The 19,590-nt window shown below is 44.2% G+C and overlaps 1 protein-coding gene and 1 non-coding gene across 4 annotated transcripts in view; both read right to left on the bottom strand.

Annotated features, from left to right (window-relative positions):
- SAMD4A (sterile alpha motif domain containing 4A) overlaps positions 1-19,590 on the bottom strand; it is a 215,714-nt gene that overhangs the window by 116,441 nt on the left and 79,683 nt on the right. The gene's annotated exons all lie outside the window — the stretch shown is intronic.
- LOC111561064 lies at positions 7,334-7,441 on the bottom strand. Its single transcript, XR_002743432.1, has one exon. It is a non-coding gene; the product is annotated as a U6 spliceosomal RNA (small nuclear RNA).

Below are 19,590 nucleotides of genomic sequence, written 5' to 3'. Positions count from 1 at the left end.
GTAGAGACGTACCCTGAGACAGGTTCAGATTCTGGCTTCACACACACTGACCATGGAACTCTAGAGGACGGATTGCATTTCACGTTTTCAGTAAAGTCCAAGGGTCCTAGCCTGCCACTCAAGAGCATCCATAATCTCATCTCAAGCTGCTGCTCCCCCTTTCTCACCTTCTCCAACCCTATACCTCAGGGCAGACTCTGCCTTGTCTCATGTTGCTCCTCCATCTAGAAAGGCCATTTTGCCCACTTTCGTTTGAAGGGTAAATCCATACCTATTCTAAGCACCTTACACATCTCACTGAATCCTTACAACAACCCTGAAAGGTAGATACTATTATACTCATTTTAAAAATGAGGAAGCAGAGAGACAGAGATGTGACCAAGCCTGCTCAAGTAGCCCAAACGAGGAAGTAGCAAGGCCAAGGTTTGAACCCAATGGTCCAACCCCCAAATTTATGTTCTTCGTGATGCTAGGCTGCCTTGCTCATAAAACCTCTCTCCTCCCAAACTCCACAGCCCTTTAGTAGTGTCTCTCTTATGGTCCTACCTCTTTTCTGGGACATGATGAACCTTTCAAGGACAAAATCCATGTGTGATTAAACTCTGGCCTCTATGGCTCACCTCCGAGCCCTGCACATGTGCAGTGGGTACCTGTCAATATTCGTGGGCAGAAGGAAGGAAAAAGGTACCCACTCAGCAAGGGATCCCTGCTGGAGTGAGGAAAAACGTCATTCTTTATTCTAACCCCTATGTGGTTGCAGTTTTTATATTTACTTTTAGGGTTTTTGGAGCGATTTTAGCTGCTGTGGTAAGGAAAGCAGGTAGCCTGGAAGGATAAAGCTGTGTCCTGTGTGCATGAGAAGCAACAGAACTCAAGTTCCCTTTGGTTCTTGCCATATACAAGAGCTACTTGCAGAGGCAGTGGCAATGACAGTGAGGACAACAGCAGAAATAATAACAAAAACTGCTATCAATGATTGCAGGGATGCCTGGGTGGCTCAGTCTGTTAAGTGTCCAACTTTGGCTCAGGTCATGATCTCATGGCTCCTGAGCTCAAGCCCCGCCTTGGGCTCTGAGCTGACAGCTCAGAGCCTGGAGCCTGCTTCAGATTCTGTGTCACCCTCTCTCTCTGCCCCTCCCCACCCCCTTCATGCTCTGTCTGTCTGTCTCTCTCAAAAATGAATAAACATTACAAGAAAAGAAATGGTTGCATGCCAGTGCCAGGCACTTTACATCCAGCGTTTGCAATCCTTTCAATAATCCTACAGGCCAGGCCTTCTCACCCTCATTTCACTGATGGGAACCAAGATTCAGAAAAGCTAACTCATCTGGTCAAGGTCACAAGCTGGTGAAACACAACACAGAAGCGTGAACCCAGATCTGCTTCATTCAGGGTCGGTCTGGGCTCTGTCCACTGTAACAGCAATGCCTTCGGTCTCCCGGGAGCTAAGAAAAGCAAGTCACCTGGTCCATTCATTCTTTGCTTCCTGGACTCTCTCTTTGGTTTAGGCTTTCAGGTGAAAAACTACCTCGCACACACAGTCCTTCCAAGAAACCAGATGAACTGTAACCCACGTTCACGCTGCTCAGAGTTCTTAATTACTAGGAACATACAGGCCCGCAGTCATTAAAACATACCATGGGATATACAAGAGGGTGGTGCAGATGCGGGAGGGGGGCAAGGGATGGGGCCAGACAGATTTGCTTGGAGTCAAAGAGGCAGAGAGTGAACTCAATGTTCTGCTTAGAAGAAAGATAAATCATTTTTCATTAACCTATAAAGTTGTCTTAGTTGGGCCACAACAAACACCTGATGCGTTCACAACATTGCCACAAAAGCATTTTAGTGGTCTCGGGTGTAAACAATGGTTTTGCACAGGAAGAGCAATGCCTTTCACCCTGGAGGGGTGGGGAGGAGGGAGGAGGAGGAAGAAGGGAATCCCTCAAAATGAAGCACACACTTAAACATGATTCAGCTGTGATTCATCAAAGCTGGAGTAGGTATTCCGTTCACTCTAGGATTCTGGGTGCAAAGTGTTCTCTCCATGCTGACAAAGTCATCCTTCCATGCTCCTGAATGATAGGTCACTTCCACTGACGTGCTCTAAAGTTCACAATACATTTAAGATAGATTTTTCTGTGTGTAAGGGAGAGGGGCACTATCGTGAGCAGAAATGCTAATAGCTACTGGGAGCCTGGTTAAAAACCAACCACATTAAGAGTCAGGCTTCTAAGGATAAAAGCCCCCATTCAATATTCTTTATCAGCTTGATTCAGCCACACTTGACACATTTGCTACTCATTCCTAGTCATGGTGATTTCAAGTCTGTGACTGTTCCCTTGAAGGGAGCGTTCCATGGAAAGCACGTGTGCTAAAGGGAGCATCTGGGGAGAAAGTGGCACCCCCCCCCTTGATAAGGGACTCTGGGTCGGGATCATGTGAGCTATTTAACAGTCCCTTGGCTAAGCCTCCTCTAGCAACTAGAATATGAGGCAGGCAGTCTGGGTGCACTGTGTTCAGGGAGTTTCACAGCAATCAATTTCTAACAGATCCAGGCAGTAGCAACAAACTCTGTAGCCCAGCCACTGCTCTGACTTATCAGTGGTGCTTCTTCTCAGTGGAAAGAAGACAAATATGGCAGGCTAATCTAAATGTCCTCTGCTCTGTTGTCTTGAGCACTGATATGAGGCTCATCCTTCTTTCTGTCTTTCCCTGTCTGTCTGTCCTTCATGACCCTGTAGCAGAACAGGGCAGAAGAAGAGCTCACACTCAGGAGCCAGACTCCTTGGGTTCAGGTCCTCACTCTGTCACTTACCAGCTGTGGCCTTGGGCAAGTTACTTAGCCTCTCTTGCCTCAGTCTCCTCACCTGTAAAATGCGGTGGAGAATAACAACCTATTTCACAGGGATTTCAAGGGAGTAGACTGGAAAGGGGATTAAGTTAAAACAAAAGTGCGATGTAAGGGTTAGTGTCTTTTTTCCCTTCCTATCTTCCTTCCTTTGCTTTCTTTCAATAACTACTTATTGAATACCCCCTAGACACAAGACTCTACCCTGGATGCCACATAAACTTTGAATATAGACAGGGTGGAGTCCTTGTCCTCCAAGGAAGGACAGAAGGTAAAAAGCTATGGTAGAAAAAGACCACCAGTCTGGGATTTAGGGAAACGGGGCTAAGGCCCCAGCACTGCCACTAACTTCTTTGTGGCGCCCTCACCTGTAAGCACAAGATCCTTCTAGAGATCTTGACAACAGAAAGCAATAGTACCCAGCCAGGCCCCACACACCTTGCCACCTGAGTGATGATACAGTAAGAACCACAACACAGAGGGGAGAGAAATGATCTCCGGTCGGGCCAGTCATGGAAGGCGTCATGGGCTCCGAATGTATGCTTAGCCCTTAAGGAAGGTTGGAGGTTGGGAGATGGAGATGAGGGACGAGGGATAATGTGCAGACATTCAAATGTATCTGGGAACTAGCAAACAGCACATTTTGGTGGCAGCTGAGAACTGGTTTGGGGAAAGCAGGAGGGAAAACAGACGAGCTCAGCTTTTGGAGGGCTGGTGTGCAACACAATGGGCAGGTTAGGAGGAGGAGAAAATGTCAGAATGGCAGTATGAGGAGACATGTGTGGTGGTGGCCTGCAGGATGGACCAGGTGGAGAGCAAACAGTTGGAAGACAACTGCACAAGGCAGGCATGAAGACTCAGAGGTGGGGGAGGGGTCTCTGGGCTCCGGAGGCAGGCCCCCCACGGGACAGCTGCCCGGTCTGGGGTATGCTCGTCACCTCTTACTCACAGTTCTCTCATGTTCACAAGACGATGACACAGCAAAGTGTAAGCACAGTGCCTGCCCATGGTAAGAACTTAGTAAACATTCTCGAGAAAGCAAAGTAATGGCGTGTGAGAACAGTTGTGAATGAAGCATTACTGTTCACCTGGAAGTCAGTTATTAGTGAAACACACAGCAGGTGACAGCAAAGAGAGGGGCCTCTGGAGACTTTGCCCAGGTGAGCAGGAAGAATACAACAGAGAGAGAGCTGGTAATCCAGTAGAATGTCAGGATGTGGGGGAAGGGCGTGTGGCTCTCCTTGACACTAGTCAGAATGATGTGGGGTAACTGGACACTGTAACTGCTGTGTAGACTAGGGAGAAAATAAAGCCAATGCCTTCCCTGGACCTGGATCCCTGGCTTATAGTCCCTGAGGAAGACAGGAGAGTTACACCTCCTCTCAGACTCAGCCCAAAGCCACCAATGGTGCAATCGTAGATACCACTGCATCCCATTAAAAGACAGCGTTATTGTTTTCACTGTCAAGGTGAGGAAATTGGGCTGAGGTCACTTGGTGAGTTGGTAACAGCTGAACCCAGAGCCTAGGACTTTGTCATGGACTTGAAAGCCTGTTCCCTTCCCAGCTGTCTCTCAGGGCTGTTTTTGCCCCAATCAGCCTTCACAAACAGATCTAAAACCGCAGTGCAAAATACAAGAGCGTGAAATTGGAAATAAAATAGGTGCTTCTACATCTATTTAAATCCCATTTATTTTTAATAACTACTGAGGTTAGGCTTTGCATGAAAGGTGAGTAGTTGGTTTAAATCTTGATTTATGTCTTGGTTGACTAGTAAAATATTGTCATTCTGCTCAAGTGAAAAAAAGGCCCATCGAAAACGTCACACTTACTTAGCTTTTCTTAAAACTAAGTGCACATCTCCTGGGCATTTTCTTCTATGGTCTTAAACATCTGCGATTTGTCAGATTTTGTTTGCTGGTATGTTCCCTTCCTCCAACATGTGGGGGCACATATGTATCTCTAGGTCTATGATAACCAAAGGGCACCCTATCACCTGATCACCCTATCAGTCACACATGAAAAAATTCTCATCTTAAATGGGGATCATTTGTCCTCTTAGTTAAGTCTCTCTGACCATGTTTGTAAATGGAAGGCATCTGGCTCAGAATGGGGGCGGATACAATGCAAAAAAAAAATAACAGTAATACAAATTGATTAGCAGGAGAGTCTTCAGTATGAGCAAAAACAACTATGGCAATAAACCTACCCTAACATGGAAGTGAATGAGAATATCAGGCCGTCGATCAAGAAGTTCACACAGGCATTGTTCTAATTAAATCCACAAAGCATTGCTGATTCTAGTACTTTCCATGGGCCCCTCCTTCCATTGATCTTGGGGGTCCCCTCTTTACCTCCATAGACTAGAACAATGCTTCTGGGGTTTTCCCCACAATCATCTGCTTCTTCTCATACCTCATTCCACAGCTTGGGTGATCATTGTCAGTCTTGCTTGGTCATGAGGGACGAGTCCCTCATCAGACTTAATCTAAGAACCAAAAACCTCTGGGGCGTCTGGGTGGCTCAGTCAGTTGGGCGTCCGGCTCCTGGTTTCAGCTTGGGTAACGATCTCATGGTTCATGGGTTTGAGCCCTGTGATGGGCTCTGCACTGGCGATACGGCTTGGGATTCTCTTTCTCTCCCTCTCTCTGCCCCTCCCCTGCTTGCATGCTCTCTCTCTCTCTTAAAATAAATAAACTAAAAAAATTTTTTAAAAAAAGTCTTTTACCTGAACAACAGTGGAAAAAATCTGTCTCTTAAACTCACTCCCTGAGCTTGAGAGTCCATACCCTGCCCAGTTGTGTCTCGTTACCAGGAAAGAAACCCACTAGCTCAAAGTCAGAACAACAGGATTTCTTATTGAGACCAGAAAGGGGGTTGAGACATCCCCTTTCTTCCAAAAGCCTGAAATATCAGGCGAGTTCTTCTTTCAATCTGTTCAGATTTTAGTCAGCACATTTTGGTGATTCTAGACCCAGAAAATCCTCGGAAATCAGAGTTCATTACGTAGGGTCAGAGAGATCGAGATGGATGATGGTCAACCAGGAATTAATGAGGATTGCGGACATCCAACCAATTTCACCTGGAGATCTCTGTGGCCATCCATCTTTTCCACCATCTGCTCCAAATTTGGACCTATGCCCTGAGAGGCAAAAGACAAATACATCCATCTTAAAAGTCCACCCAGGTGAAATGCCATTAAATTGCATTATTGCCCAGAACTGCAGAGAAAAACATTTCCTTTCTAGTTAATCTGGCAGCCATCAGTTGTTCCCCACTAACTTGAGAGAAGCATCTGGTTTATGTGCTAGAATAAAATACCCTCACAATCTATCAAAATTAACCCCCTAAGAGCTATTACTAAAATGAAGGACGGTCTCTTATGCGTTGGAGGTAGGTAGATTCATGCTTTCCCACGGAGTTCATGTTCTGACACACTTATCTTTGGGATCTGCATTCCCTGGGTGAATAGGAACCAAATAATCATACCTGTTTTATGATTTTAAGCATTCCACGTTAGCATAAAATTAAAGCACATTCATACAGCTGCTGTTGCTAAAGACAACCACCACCTCATGGTAAAATATTATTCTTCCTGAGGGCTCTCAGATACCTCTGTTAGCATGTCCAGTATCTACAGGCATTCTTACGTTTTTCCTGCAGTTGTTTGTACTCTGATATAGGGTCTAGACAGAGCACAGAGACAGTGGAAGGTCTTTCCAAAATGTTTTAGACCAAAGAGGATAGAAAATAACCTTAAATCACATTGGATTTCAGGACACCTAAGATAAGATTTCTTTCATTATATCCTGATCTCACTTCATGAGAAATAGGTATATTCCTCAACTATCTAATTAATTCACATATTAATAAACCTCATGATCTCATTATTTAAAGGAATTCTCTCTCTCCGTGTGTGTGTGTGTGTGTGTGTGTGTGTGTGTGTGTGTGTGTGCTGGGTTCACATAAATAAATACTTCAAATCTTTTTAAGCCAAAGACGATCTTTCTTGAAAACAAGTACTTTGAAAAATACTGTTGTTCAACTCCAAATGGTTTCTCCATTAGAAGAATGTAGACTTCTTCTTCGTTAGGGAGACTACATTGGTTAGGGAGAGAGGAGAGGGACGTAGAGAGAAAAAGAGAGGAGGTGAGAGAAAGAGGGTGGGAGAAAGTTAGTGAGTGCGGTCAGAGAGCTTGTGTAAACAGTATTGCCTACAGTGTCCCCCTGTTACAAGGGCCCTTGATGAACATGCTAAGGGAGATGTCCCTTAGCTGCTTTCACCCAAGCCTGGCTCAGTTCTCTTGTAATCTGCATAGGAGAAGCATCTTGACATGCTTAGTGGATGGGTGTATTTTACACAGCAAACCACAGCCACAAGAGAAATTCTCCAATTCAACATGACTGGGTTGATAGTCTAAAAAACTGCTTAAAGCATGGAATCATAAAAATGATACTCTCATTATATGTATGTATACATTCATTGATATTTATTATATATTCACAGATATTTATGTGTCATCCTTGCAGAGTAGACATGCTGATCTTCTCTGCATCATTCCAATTTTAGTACATGTGCTGCTAAAGTGAGCACTATATTCACAGATATATAAATGAGTGTGCACTCATTCACAGATTCAGTACAGGAGCAATGCCTTGTCTTTGAAGATGGGTCCACTGTCTGGAATTTCCCAATTTCCTGTATAAACCAGAAATCTGTTATGATTTTCAGGTTCCAGTTTCTTTAAAGAAGATACAAAATCCAAAGACAGCTGAAAAGCAATCTGACTGCAGAGTCCGCCTAGATTTTTATGACTTTGCCCACAATCTTTTAGTGTTATCTTGTTTATACTTAAGTCATCCACAATTTCTGTTCATCACTGACAAGTCTTTCCAAGACAACGGTGTAGCTTCATAGGAACACCTCTCCTTTTCACGCTCATATATCATGTGTTTACATAATATTTAGTTACATGTCTTAAATGGAAAAAGTACAACTGGTGTAAACAGGTTTGGGAACAAACAGCTTGCAGTTGGCTTCTGACTGCACTGATCGGGGAAGTGGGAGGGTCCATGGATAGCAGCTGCCTCACAGGGCACCCAGGCATCTGCTACGCTTGCCAGGGGAGGAGGGTACATGCTTGACTGGAGATGGACCCAGGGAGCTTCTCTGAATCTCAGTTGAGGCTCAACCAAAGAAACAGCTAATGATCTATTCTCATGCGGGAGGGGAAGAAACCAATCAGGTTGGCCCTAGGGAGGAACTGTAGGTTAGTCTCTAACCTGATGCCTTTCTAAGGCGCTCAAGGGTAAGTTTGTCTGCTCAATTTTTATCTTATAGACTATTGGATAAACTCCCTCATAAGATGCAGTAACACTGCTGTAAACAGAACAGAAAGAAAAAGTAGTGGTGCTTTTGACCAAACAGAGAAAAACTGAAAGGCGGAATATATATTATAGAAGTATATATAAGTATGTATTATATAAGCACCTATACTTTAAAACATATATATGTAAATATAGTTTATATTTTTATTATATTCATACATAACATATACAAATATTTTTATTATTTTATATTTATATGTAAAGTATATGTATTTAAATATATATTTATATATAAAGTATAAATATATGTAAAATATATATTATATATAAAGTACAGATTTTATATATTTTTATATATTTTAAAGTATATATATACTTCTATATTATATATACTATATATTCTGCCTTTCAGTTATATGCATATGTGTGTGTATATGTCTATAAGAGTATATATACATATCTATGGTGTGAGTGTGTGTACTTATCTGATGGTGCTTCATGAGATATGGAGGTTCACACTGTATCTGAAGATAATTTGATGAAAATCTTTAATCCCTAAAATTCCAGTTAGACTGAAAAATTGGCTTAGTTGCCTTGATTCATTACTTCGGACCCCAGTCTATCATTTTACTCATCATCACTGCTATATAGGGTTTGGATAAACAGGTTTTGGATGAAAAGTATCTGAAGCTGAATCCAGCCCCCGGGACAAGGAGTGAGAGCCCACAATCATCCTTACTGGCCAATTCCACTCTGTGGCCACTTTGCAACACTAGCAGCTGTGAGGGGTGGCATATTTAAAGGGCCTTTATTTAGCTCTTGCATTTTATTTATTTATGATTTATTATTTACATCCTGCTTCCTTCCACGAAGGATTTGGGACAGCTTAGCGCTTCAGTTTAGCCCATTCCTAATCAGTTCAGTCACTTCTCCTTCATCCTGCTATGTCCAACTTCAATAGAGTTGTTTCCCCAGTGTGGCCAATTAACTCGGACCCCTGTGGTCTGGGCCTTCCACTGAGCAACAAAGGCGGTGCTTTTGCAGAGTCTGTGACCTTTGGATTCCTGCCCCAGCAGCACAGGAAATTCTGGCAGCCCTTCCCAGGGCATCCCTTTTGGTGTCAAGACCTCCTGGGGGTGGCATGGGGTGTGGAGACCCACGAGTCCATCAGCAGCTCCACAGCCTGTGCAGAGGGAGCTGAAGAGTAGCCTCAAGGACTCTCCCTGGGGACTGTGTGGGATGCCAATAAGTGTCCCAGCCAGTAGGGGTCTCCATCAATATGTTCAATAACCACACACCCTTTTGGTGAGAACACGAGAAAGAGCAAGCCTCAGTCTCAGCTACTACGGATCTCCACCCATCCACCTCCACCTCCAACCCTCTCAAGTCTCTGATTAAATGGAGCAAAGGATCCACAGGCATCCTTCAATCTGCCATGATCTTGCTGGGCTGAATAGATCACCTAACTTAACTATGCTTGCTTTCTCCATCTACATCTTAGTGATGAAAACACTGGTCACAGGCATACTTAAAGAACCCCAGGGTGAGAACTGCCACGTGTGGCTGCAGAAAAGCCCCTGAATGTCCTTGTGCCTGAGAGTCGCTCCTATTTGACCATCTTTTCAGGGCCCCAGTCCCTTGCTCTTGCTTTTCTTTGTAAGAATGGCAGCCGCTGATCTCAATGCCTATTACTTTCCCCCAACAGTGAATAAAGCACTGCATTCAATCATCTATTCTTGTTAGCTAGCCTGCACTCCTGGTAATTCTGCTCCCTGAGAGGATAAATAGCATTAGGCACCTAGTACACAGTTGTCCATGTAAGGGATTGTCCTCAGACAAAACAGAGATGCCTCAGACCATCTGAACATATTTTTCCATTAGTGAGGACAGAGTTGCATGCATCACACATACTCTCCCGCCAACCTTTTCCCAACCAATAGCAGACATGTGGAAACAGCTGGCAGAGGCTCTGGGTGCGACCCTTGGCCATGGAATAGTATGAAGCTAACTTGCATGCACAGGGAATGAATCCACGACAGATTCACTAACCACAGGACTGAGGTTAATGAAGAGATAGATGATCCAAATGCTGGCCTTGATTGGAATGGAAGCTATCTTCACAGAATAGAAAACACTGGGCTAGATTCCCCGATGGTCTACCTCAGTGGTCTGCTCTTATGTGCTAATCGGTGCTGTGTCCTAACCACCTGACTAACCAGTTACAGACTTGGGAGTATGATAGACACCAAGGGCGGGGCTTTGAACTTTGCAGTAATAAAATGACAACAAAGAAATCTATAGACTGTACATTGCATATCTGAAGTAGAGGTATGTAAAATTTTTATTCTATATTGTTTTAATCTCGTAAGGCAAGTAAATGTAGATCCTTGTCCTTGGTATAAAAATGCATATAGACTGAAAGATAAGATTTGAATCACACGTCTCTATCTATAAAGCACTTCCAAATGCTACCCTTGTGTGGTATCATTATTACAACCTTGCTTGATAGATGAGGAAACTGAGGCTTGGAAAAAAGTGAGGGGCTCTTGGGTGGCTCAATCAGTTAAGCGTCTGACTTGGGCTCAGGTCATGATCTCATGGTTCATGAGTTCGAGCCCCACGTCAGGTGTCATGCTGACAGTGTGGAGCCTGCTTGGGATTCTCTCTCTCTCTCCCTCTCTCTCTCTCTCTCTCTCTCTCTCTCTCTCTCTCTCTCTCTCTCCTTCTCTCTCTGCCCCTCCCCCACTCAGGCTTTCACTCTCAGAATAAATAAATAAACTTAAAAAAAATTTATATATAAAAAAAGAAAAAAAGTGATTAGCCTGAAGTCTAGAATCCTGGTGTTTGACTCAAAGTTGGCTGTACCTCCTGTTTTTTTCATGTTCCTACCACTCATGAGACATGAGCTTCCCGATCAAGTCCAAGAGAGAAAAGACCCCTTCAGAGGACTAAAAAGAAATATAAATATTGTGTCATTAGTTGGCTTACCTGGGCTTTCAATGTCTGCCCACACAAATGCATATTTTAATAGGCAAACAACTCTGTGGCGAAAAGGATTGGACATGTATGCTTGGATTTCAAGTTTGATATAAGCCGTTCAAAGTCACAGGTGAAAAACTGTGCAAGGATCTCACTTTATAAAATGGCTTACTTTATAAATGTGGTTCAAGAGGGGCGCTACTAAAAGACATCATGAAGGGTGCCTGAGTGGCTCAGTTGGTTAAGCATCCGACTTCAATTCAGGTCATCATATCACAGTTCATGAGTTCGAGTCCTGTATCGGGCTCTGCACTGACAGCTTGGAGCCTGGAGCCTGCCTTGGATTCTGTCTCTCTCTCTCTTTCTCTCTCTCTCTGCCCCTCCCCCACGGTGCTTTCTCTCTCAAAAATAAATAAACATTAAAAGAATAGAAAAAAAGACATCACGAGATTCTACATTTTTTTAAAACTCTTAAGTTGATGTTATATCCAGTCATTCCATCCAGAGCACACTGAAAGTCTAAGCCGAACTGGAGAGTGAGTCGTGATGACTGGCACATCCACCACCAGCGGATCAAGGTGTCTCCTCACTTTGCTGAGCTGCAGTCCTCCTGGACAGTGCTGCTCCAGTCCTGGAGACTTACAGCCCCCTGGGCTCCTGCTCCCACAAACTCCCGAGGAACACTCCTCAGCAGTAGAAGGAACTTTCTCCTGTTCTTTGCAAACAGAAGACACCTGTGGCAAAACTCGTGCAGGGGTGAATGTCCCTAGAGAGATGTGGATGACGGTGTGACAATGGTGTGACATAATGGCTAGGCCTTATGTCCCCAGCCTATCACTTTCCAGAACAAGTTAACCAGTTTCTCAGAGGACTCTTGGTTCCCTCCATTAATTATGGAGAAAATAAAAATAATATCTACATCCCATGTTCCTATGAGGACAAAAGGAAGTAAGGTAATTCGAGAACAACACAGCACCGTCCAAAGAAGAGCTTAGGTAGCGGTGAAGCCTGGAAAATGAAATTAGCTAAGACCCTGGGACCGGGGGAGGCAGACTGACAAGGGACTTCTAGAGCAGGCCTGGCTCACTTCCCCACTTCCTCTTCCCAGCCCCAGGCACACCCCCCAGTGATGACACTAGGCCACCTCAACTCTGTCCTAGGGTGTTGTCATACAGGGAGCTGAGGCCGTCTCAAGCATAGTCCCAGGTGGAGATGCAGCACAGGTAAGTTTCCAAAGGAACTTTCCAGAGTCCAGAGGCAGCCGGTACTCTGACAGTTGGGTTCTGTGACTGTGTGTGTGTGTGTGTGTGTGTGTGTGTGTGTGTGTGTGTGAGTGTGTGTGTGTGTGTGTGTGTGTGTGTTCGTTTTCAGGTGCTCTATCCATCTTTCTTACCCTAAAGCACCAAGTAGAGCATCCCCTGGAAATGTTTGCTGAAGAATGAGAACAGGGATAAGGATTCATCAGTTGATTATTCACAGTCCAGATAAAGGAAGGCTCATAAAACAACCAGACATCACCACCAAAAAAATCCCCCCATACACACAAACTTTTGTGTGGTTAAGAATGATAAGAATGGATCCTGATAAGAATGGGTACCACCAGGGAAGTTGGCAGGTCTCTCATGAATTGTGAGACTGAGTTCCTAACTATGACACATCTCAAAAGCATCACAGGCCTATGGAGATACTGATCCCCTCAACCCTCGAGCAGCTGAGCACAGCCCAGGTACCTGGGTGACTCCAGTGTGCTGAACAAATGTTAGCATTCTCCATGTTCTTGGTCACATAAGGGACCCCAAAACAGACACAGAAATGTGGACCTCCAATCCTAAACATCTCCTGTTTATAACCCAGAGAGGCAAAGATAAATTGGATGCTTGGTTCTTCAGGTTCATTTATCTCCTTGTCTGATTCGTCACTTGTGACATCAGGTCCTCACAAGCACCCCGTGAGTGAGGCATCCACTATTTACAGGTGCATGAACCAGGCCTCAAAGAAGCCAGGTGGCTTGCCCAGTGTCATCCTTTTCTAAGCACCAGCCTGGCCCCTATTCTGCTCATCCTCTACCTCCTCCACAGCACATAAAATGTACCCAGCCAGGGCATACTCGTAATTCCTCAGTCTGACTTCTCTTCTTTTTTTTTTTTTTTTTTTTTTAATTTTTTTTTCAATGTTTTTTATTTATTTTTGGGACAGAGAGAGACAGAGCATGAACGGGCGAGGGGCAGAGAGAGAGGGAGACACAGAATCGGAAACAGGCTCCAGGCTCTGAGCCATCAGCCCAGAGCCCGACGCGGGGCTCGAACTCACGGACCGCGAGATCGTGACCTGGCTGAAGTCGGACGCTTAACCGACTGCGCCACCCAGGCGCCCCAGTCTGACTTCTCTTCTAATGAATGTAATCTTCAAAGATGTGAGAGTGGAAACAAAAGTGAAAAGTAAGGACATTGCAATGGGAAGAGGGTAGAGCCACAAATGGCACAGAGAGGTCAGGCTGTAGGCAATGGCTGGATGGAAGAGACTCTTGTTGGTGGGTAGGTTGACTGCAGTAGGGCCAGATGGCTACCTACCCAGAGCAGAATGTCAAACAAGCTTTCAGGGCTGTCAGGATGAAGGCTACCTGGAGATGGGACTTGGCAGTCATTTGCCCAAAGAAGGAGGCTGAGTCTCCTTCAGGCTGAGGCCTTGCCGGAGAATCTGGATCACAAGGGGCTTACTGAGCCTCTGTGAGGAGGTCTGGGAGTTCTGTGGCCCTAGGTAAACATTTATGATTAATTGGAGAGCTAAATAATTACACCTTCCCTTCAAGCTCCTCTCACATCGAATCATGTGATTCAATTAAAGAATATTCTTGACCTCAAGGTCCTGGAACCTGGACCTCAAGGTCCTGGAACTTTAGGTTCCTAACATTGAACTGACCTGTTAAAGGCATCTTCACTCTGTAGGTCCTCAGCTCCTGGGATGAGTAGGATCTCCCCACCATGCAATCTTTAGACTACCCAGATGTACAGAATTGCAAAGTAGAACCCAAAGAGGACATTCTCACTTCCAAGAGATAGGTGGAAAGGAGGTTGGCTCTGCACTGGCTCATTTCAACAGTCCTCACAGGAAGCTTCCTGAAACTGTCACTTACTCTGCAAGGCTGACTGTCCTACTGGTGCAGCTGGCTCGTAGGAAGGAGCTGGTGGTCATCTGATGTGACTGTACCACTGCAGAGGACAGACAGGTGTCTACGCCTTAGCAGAGAACCCAGCACAACTTTGACAGTAAGGCTGCAATGCTCTCAGCAAAAAAAAACCTTGACTACAAAGCTAGAAATAGCACTTCCAGCCGACCTCTGCTCTTCCCCTCCATAAACCTAGCATCTCTCCGACCTTGACTGGCAGCGAACAAGCAAGACAAACAGCCCATCACATAGTTAGTTCTAGCTGCCTTGGAAAGCAAGAAAGGAATCGGGAGAAAACCTGCACTTTAAGGGATGGGAATGTAACAGAGCAGTGGGGAAACTTCTTTCTACAAGAATGGCATGGTAGTGTTACTTATGGAGGCAAAATTTTAGCTAATTATCAGTTTCAGTTTCTTATTACACCACAGATAGATGGTGGGTGGACCAGTCTGTTTCAGTGGCCAATGTATATGGAATATTTTACAGTAAAATATTTTAATGGCCATTATTAACTATAATGTATCACTGTGAGTTTGTGAAGAAACTGAAAAATGATCATACTACAGGTATGATTAGACACATGTATAGATTAAACAGAATGCACACATTCCTATAAAAGGCATCCTGAGTACCAGTCAATGTGGCATTGACTTCCACTGGAAAATAGATGTTAAGTTTCTCCAGGGAACGGAGAAATGGTAAAAAAAAAAAAAAAAAAAAAAAAAATCAGGTTATCTGTCACCTTGCCCTGTGGGCTTGGCAAACAGGAAAAAGCACATAAAAAGGTAGTCCTAGAATCAGCTTTACTATAATTCTTGCTACTTATTTTAGAAGATATCTGTGCAAGTATTTCAGCACCTCTCTGTATCTCAGCAGAGAGGTTCATGCTGAGTTAGGCAGGTCCTCTCCCTCGCCAAATAAGGCAAGTCCAAACTCAAGGGGGAAAGGCCAGGAAGGGATGACCTAGGGAAGACACCCTGAGAGGGGTCCACCACACCAAGAACAGAAGCTTCTCCAAACAAGTATCCTGGGGAGAAAAGCCGTTGACAGCTTCAAAGTATCTCTCCATATGTCAACAGAGAATAGCCAACCAAAAATGTCATCAATGAAAAACCATCTAGACACAGTGATGTGACATGGAAATCTACTGAATTGATGAAGGGTAAAAACAGAAACTAAAGAGGCGCCTGGGTAGCTCAGTCAGTTAAACGACTGACTCTTGATTTTGGATCAGGTGATCATCTCGTGATTCATGAGATCAAGCCCTGCATCAGGCTCTGTGCTGACAGTGTGGCACCTGCTTGGGATTCTCTCTCTTCCTCTCTCTCTGGCCCTCCCTCCCTTTCTCTCTCAAAATAAATAAAATAAAACTTTAAAAATAAAAGAAAATTTTAATTACTTAAAAAAAACACAGAAACTAAAGATTATTGGAGAGCTGAATTCTATAGGAAGGGAAGTTAAGGGTAAGAATCTAACTCTTTAAGGGCACCTGGGTGGCTCAGTCATTAAGCATTGGACTTCATGACCTCACGGTTTGTGAGTTCAAGTCCCACATCGGGTGAGCTTGAGCCCTGCTTCCAGTAAAAAAAACCACGAGTCCCACACTCTGGGTGAGCCCCACTTCTCTCCTTCTCTCTCCCTCTCTGCCCCTCATGGGATTCTCTCTCTCTCTCTGCCCCTCACTCACTTGCACCCTCTCTCTCTTTCTCTCTCTCTCAAACAAAAAAAAGTCTAACCCTTTAGAATCTAAAATCTTGCGATCTAATTTTTATTCATTTTTCCATGTCCCACCATAAAACTAGCTTCCTCAACAATATAAAAATAATAAATATTTGCTGATCATTTATTATTTGCCAAACACTCGAAGCACATTACATGTATCAACTCCTTTCCTTATCAAAACAAACCTATGTGGCAAATTCAATTATTATTACCTTCATTTTACAGAAGGTAACATTAAAGCACAAAGAGGTCAAATGAATTGCCTAAGGTCACACACCTGGTAGGTGTGTGGATTCTCACGTGGCCATTTTGGCTCCAGAACTTCTGCTCTTAACCGTTATGCTTTACTGTCTCTCAATGAAAAGGAATGTCCAAAGGAAAGAGAGAAAACAATGCCAGTGAAATAAAATGGGTTCTACCTGAATCAGCTTGCTGGAATAAATTCAGTGAATAAACAAGGACAGTGTATGCCGTGATTGCCTCCACCCCAGCACTCACCCCTCCCCTCCCCCACTGTGGGGAGGCCATGGGACTTGGGCAGACCCATCTATTGATGCGGTCCCTGAAAAAGCGTATTGTCTATCTGCAAAATAATGAACTGGCATTTCTGTTTATGGATTAGCCTCCCGTGAACTTAGGAAGTGCAAGTCTTTCCCAACCTTCCATGAGGCAACTGATGAAATCACACTAAAGATCTATAAAGCAGAAGATCAGACCCTAGTCCACAATGAAAGCGAGCCAAACGAGAGCGGTGTCCCTTGAAATCCAACCTGAAATAGTCATCTAGTGTAATTCACTTCTCTAAGAGAGAATAAAAGTGCTCATTTACTGAGCACTTACTATGTTTGTGTCAGACACTGATGGGTTGTTCTCTGTGCCATGTTCTTCACGCATCCTTCTATATTCTCCCTGGAGACAGCGGCAGGGGCTTACCAGCCCCAGGAGGAAGGCTGTGGAGTCCACGTATCACACACCAACACTGCTTCTGGGACAAAACTTATGCTGGCCTGTGGCTAAATAAGAAAAATCTGGACAATACAATAGGAGTTTTCCCGGAAGCTATACGGATATGGTATAGAGGACGGTCCCTTATTCTGAGATTATATTCTTCCTACTTCTGGTATTAAAATATCTTTTCTTTCAGGAAAGGACTATAACATTACATGGCAATTTTGCTATTGCTTCTTTTTTAACATCCTTACTTCTCAGGATAGAAGCTAACAACCCTATGTTGAGCCTCCTCAATTAAAAACATTGTTAGATCATAAAATTCCAAAGCGTAGGGTCACTGGCCCAGGGGACTGATAGCCTGGATTTTGTCCAACCTCAACCACAGGGGGAATTCAGAAAACAAGAGACAATCCCAGTGGCTGAAATGTACCCTGTGCTGCCAGTGGCTTCCTTGCTAAGCCCCTATCTGACCTCTAGTTACTCCCTTGGTCCCCAGTGGCTGCTACCAGTAGGAATTCCCTATCCTTCCTGGCCAAGTTGACATGCTGGGCAGAGTTCAGGACACAGCTTTAAATGTGGTTTCCTGATTAACAGAGAGACTCCAGTTAGGCAGGAAGGAGTTCAAGCTCAAATATTATATGTCATAGTCATCTACCGGTTCTTAGGAATGAATACATCAACAGAAATGACCTGGAGCAAAATACCATTCCTGAGAAAATCCCTAACAACTCAGTGAGAGACTCCTGTTACTGCACTGCATCTTTCGTGTCTTCTTTTGACAAGAAAAGTGTCACGTTAAAGACTCAGTTCCTCTAAAATACATTAACACAGAAAATATTTGAGAAGGCTGATGGTGATGGAGAGAAACGAGTGCTAAAAGGAACCAGGCACCACATCTATATGACTTTCTGGCTAAGAAAGTAGGAGAACCCCCAAAGCAGGAGATGGGGTCGCTGAATTGGCTGTGCCATTAAATTCCCCTTGAATCTTAGGAGAAATCATTCTCTGGCCTTATCCTTCCTCACTTGCAAAATAACATGTCTGGTTGCTCTAAATCCTAACATTCTCTAGTTCTAGTCATTGTCTGGAGGAGAGAGCAAGGTACCTTCATGTCAAGAAGGACACTGAGAAATAATACCGAAAGGAAACATGGAGTGCTCCTCAGGGGTCTCAAGGTCCTGATTAGACACTGATGAAAGATGAGCTGGTAGAACAGACCCCACGGGCATCTCTAGGGGGGGTCTCCCCAGAGTGAGCTTCCGGCCAGAGCAAGGAAATGAAGAAGTGGGCCTACAGTGCAGGCAAGAGAAGGGAAGGAAAAGAGCAGGAAGAAAACAGGAGGGGAAGAAACAGAGAAAAGGCAAGGTCCAATAGAAGTGCAATCCTCTGAGTAGAGAAAAGAGGGAAAGCGCCAAAGAGCAGAGAAAGAAGGGGAAGAAAGAGTCAGACCTCTACCTGTCATTTTTTTAAGTTTATTTATTTATTTTGAGAGACAGAGAGAGAGAATGAGAGCGAGAGCCAAGCAGGGGAGGGGCAGGGAGAGAGGGAGAGAGAATCCCAAGCAGGATCCACACTGTCAGCATAAAGCCCAACGTGGACTCGATCCCACAAACTGTGAGATCCTGACCTGAACCAAAACCAAGAGTCGGACACTTAACCGATGGAGCTACCCAGGCACCCCTACCTCTCATTTTGGATAGTAATAGAATTTCATAGCTCCTTCACCATCTGCTTCCCAAAAATGTCACCAGAGGTAAGGTCCCATGGCATCCTGCCAAATTAAATAGAGAAAAGCCTCACTCTTCTAGAGAGCAATACCGTACCATTTTCCCTAATACAGCAAACACAGAGGCAGCCCATCTGTATGCAGATATGACAGAAAAACGAAACAAAACCAAACAAAACTCCACAAAAGGTCCATAACCTTTAAAAAAGAAAAAAAAAAAAAAGGATTCTGGGCTAACCTATCCAGAAATAGAACATTTTGATTACAAAATAAAAACTAGGTCAAGAAGATAATGGACATGACTTAAATGAAAATCACAGTATTTGTAATGGGCTAAAAATGGTATCAATATTACTGCAGAGAAGGAATATAATTAAATGTATTTTTAAACAGCAGCTCCCCGCCCCAGCCCTCCAAACCCCAGCCCCGCCACCAGTATCCCTCCACCTCATCGGAGAGGAATGTGCTGGCGTGCCACAAGTTGGTCTGAAGAATGCAGAGTTTCCGTACTACTTTAGAAGATCCCAAATGACACTGGTTAGCTACATTCTTTCACTTTTAGATCACTGTTATTCATTTATAAAGCAAAGAAATGGAAAGGTTAGGGATCCGACCATTTCATTCTTTTATGGTTTCTACTATATGGCCAGGAAACATGCAAATGGAAATGAAACTGCCACCGTTCTCTCTGGTCGACTGAAACACGGAGAGTTCCAGGCCATCATATGATGTGGATATAGATCCTAAGAGGTTTAGCACGGGCCAGAAATTAAGATAAAGGGTAGCTGTGCAAATTTCTGGTTTTCTTTCTTCAACCTGTGGTGTGACCTTGTGGATAAACTCTAACTCTTGAGTGTAATTTATCTTCCAA

The sequence above is a fragment of the Felis catus genome, chromosome B3, assembly GCF_018350175.1.
Source record: "Felis catus isolate Fca126 chromosome B3, F.catus_Fca126_mat1.0, whole genome shotgun sequence".
Taxonomy (NCBI): Eukaryota; Metazoa; Chordata; class Mammalia; order Carnivora; family Felidae; genus Felis; species Felis catus.
Note: the sequence above shows the minus strand (reverse complement) of the source record. Positions and strands in the feature narration are given on the sequence as shown.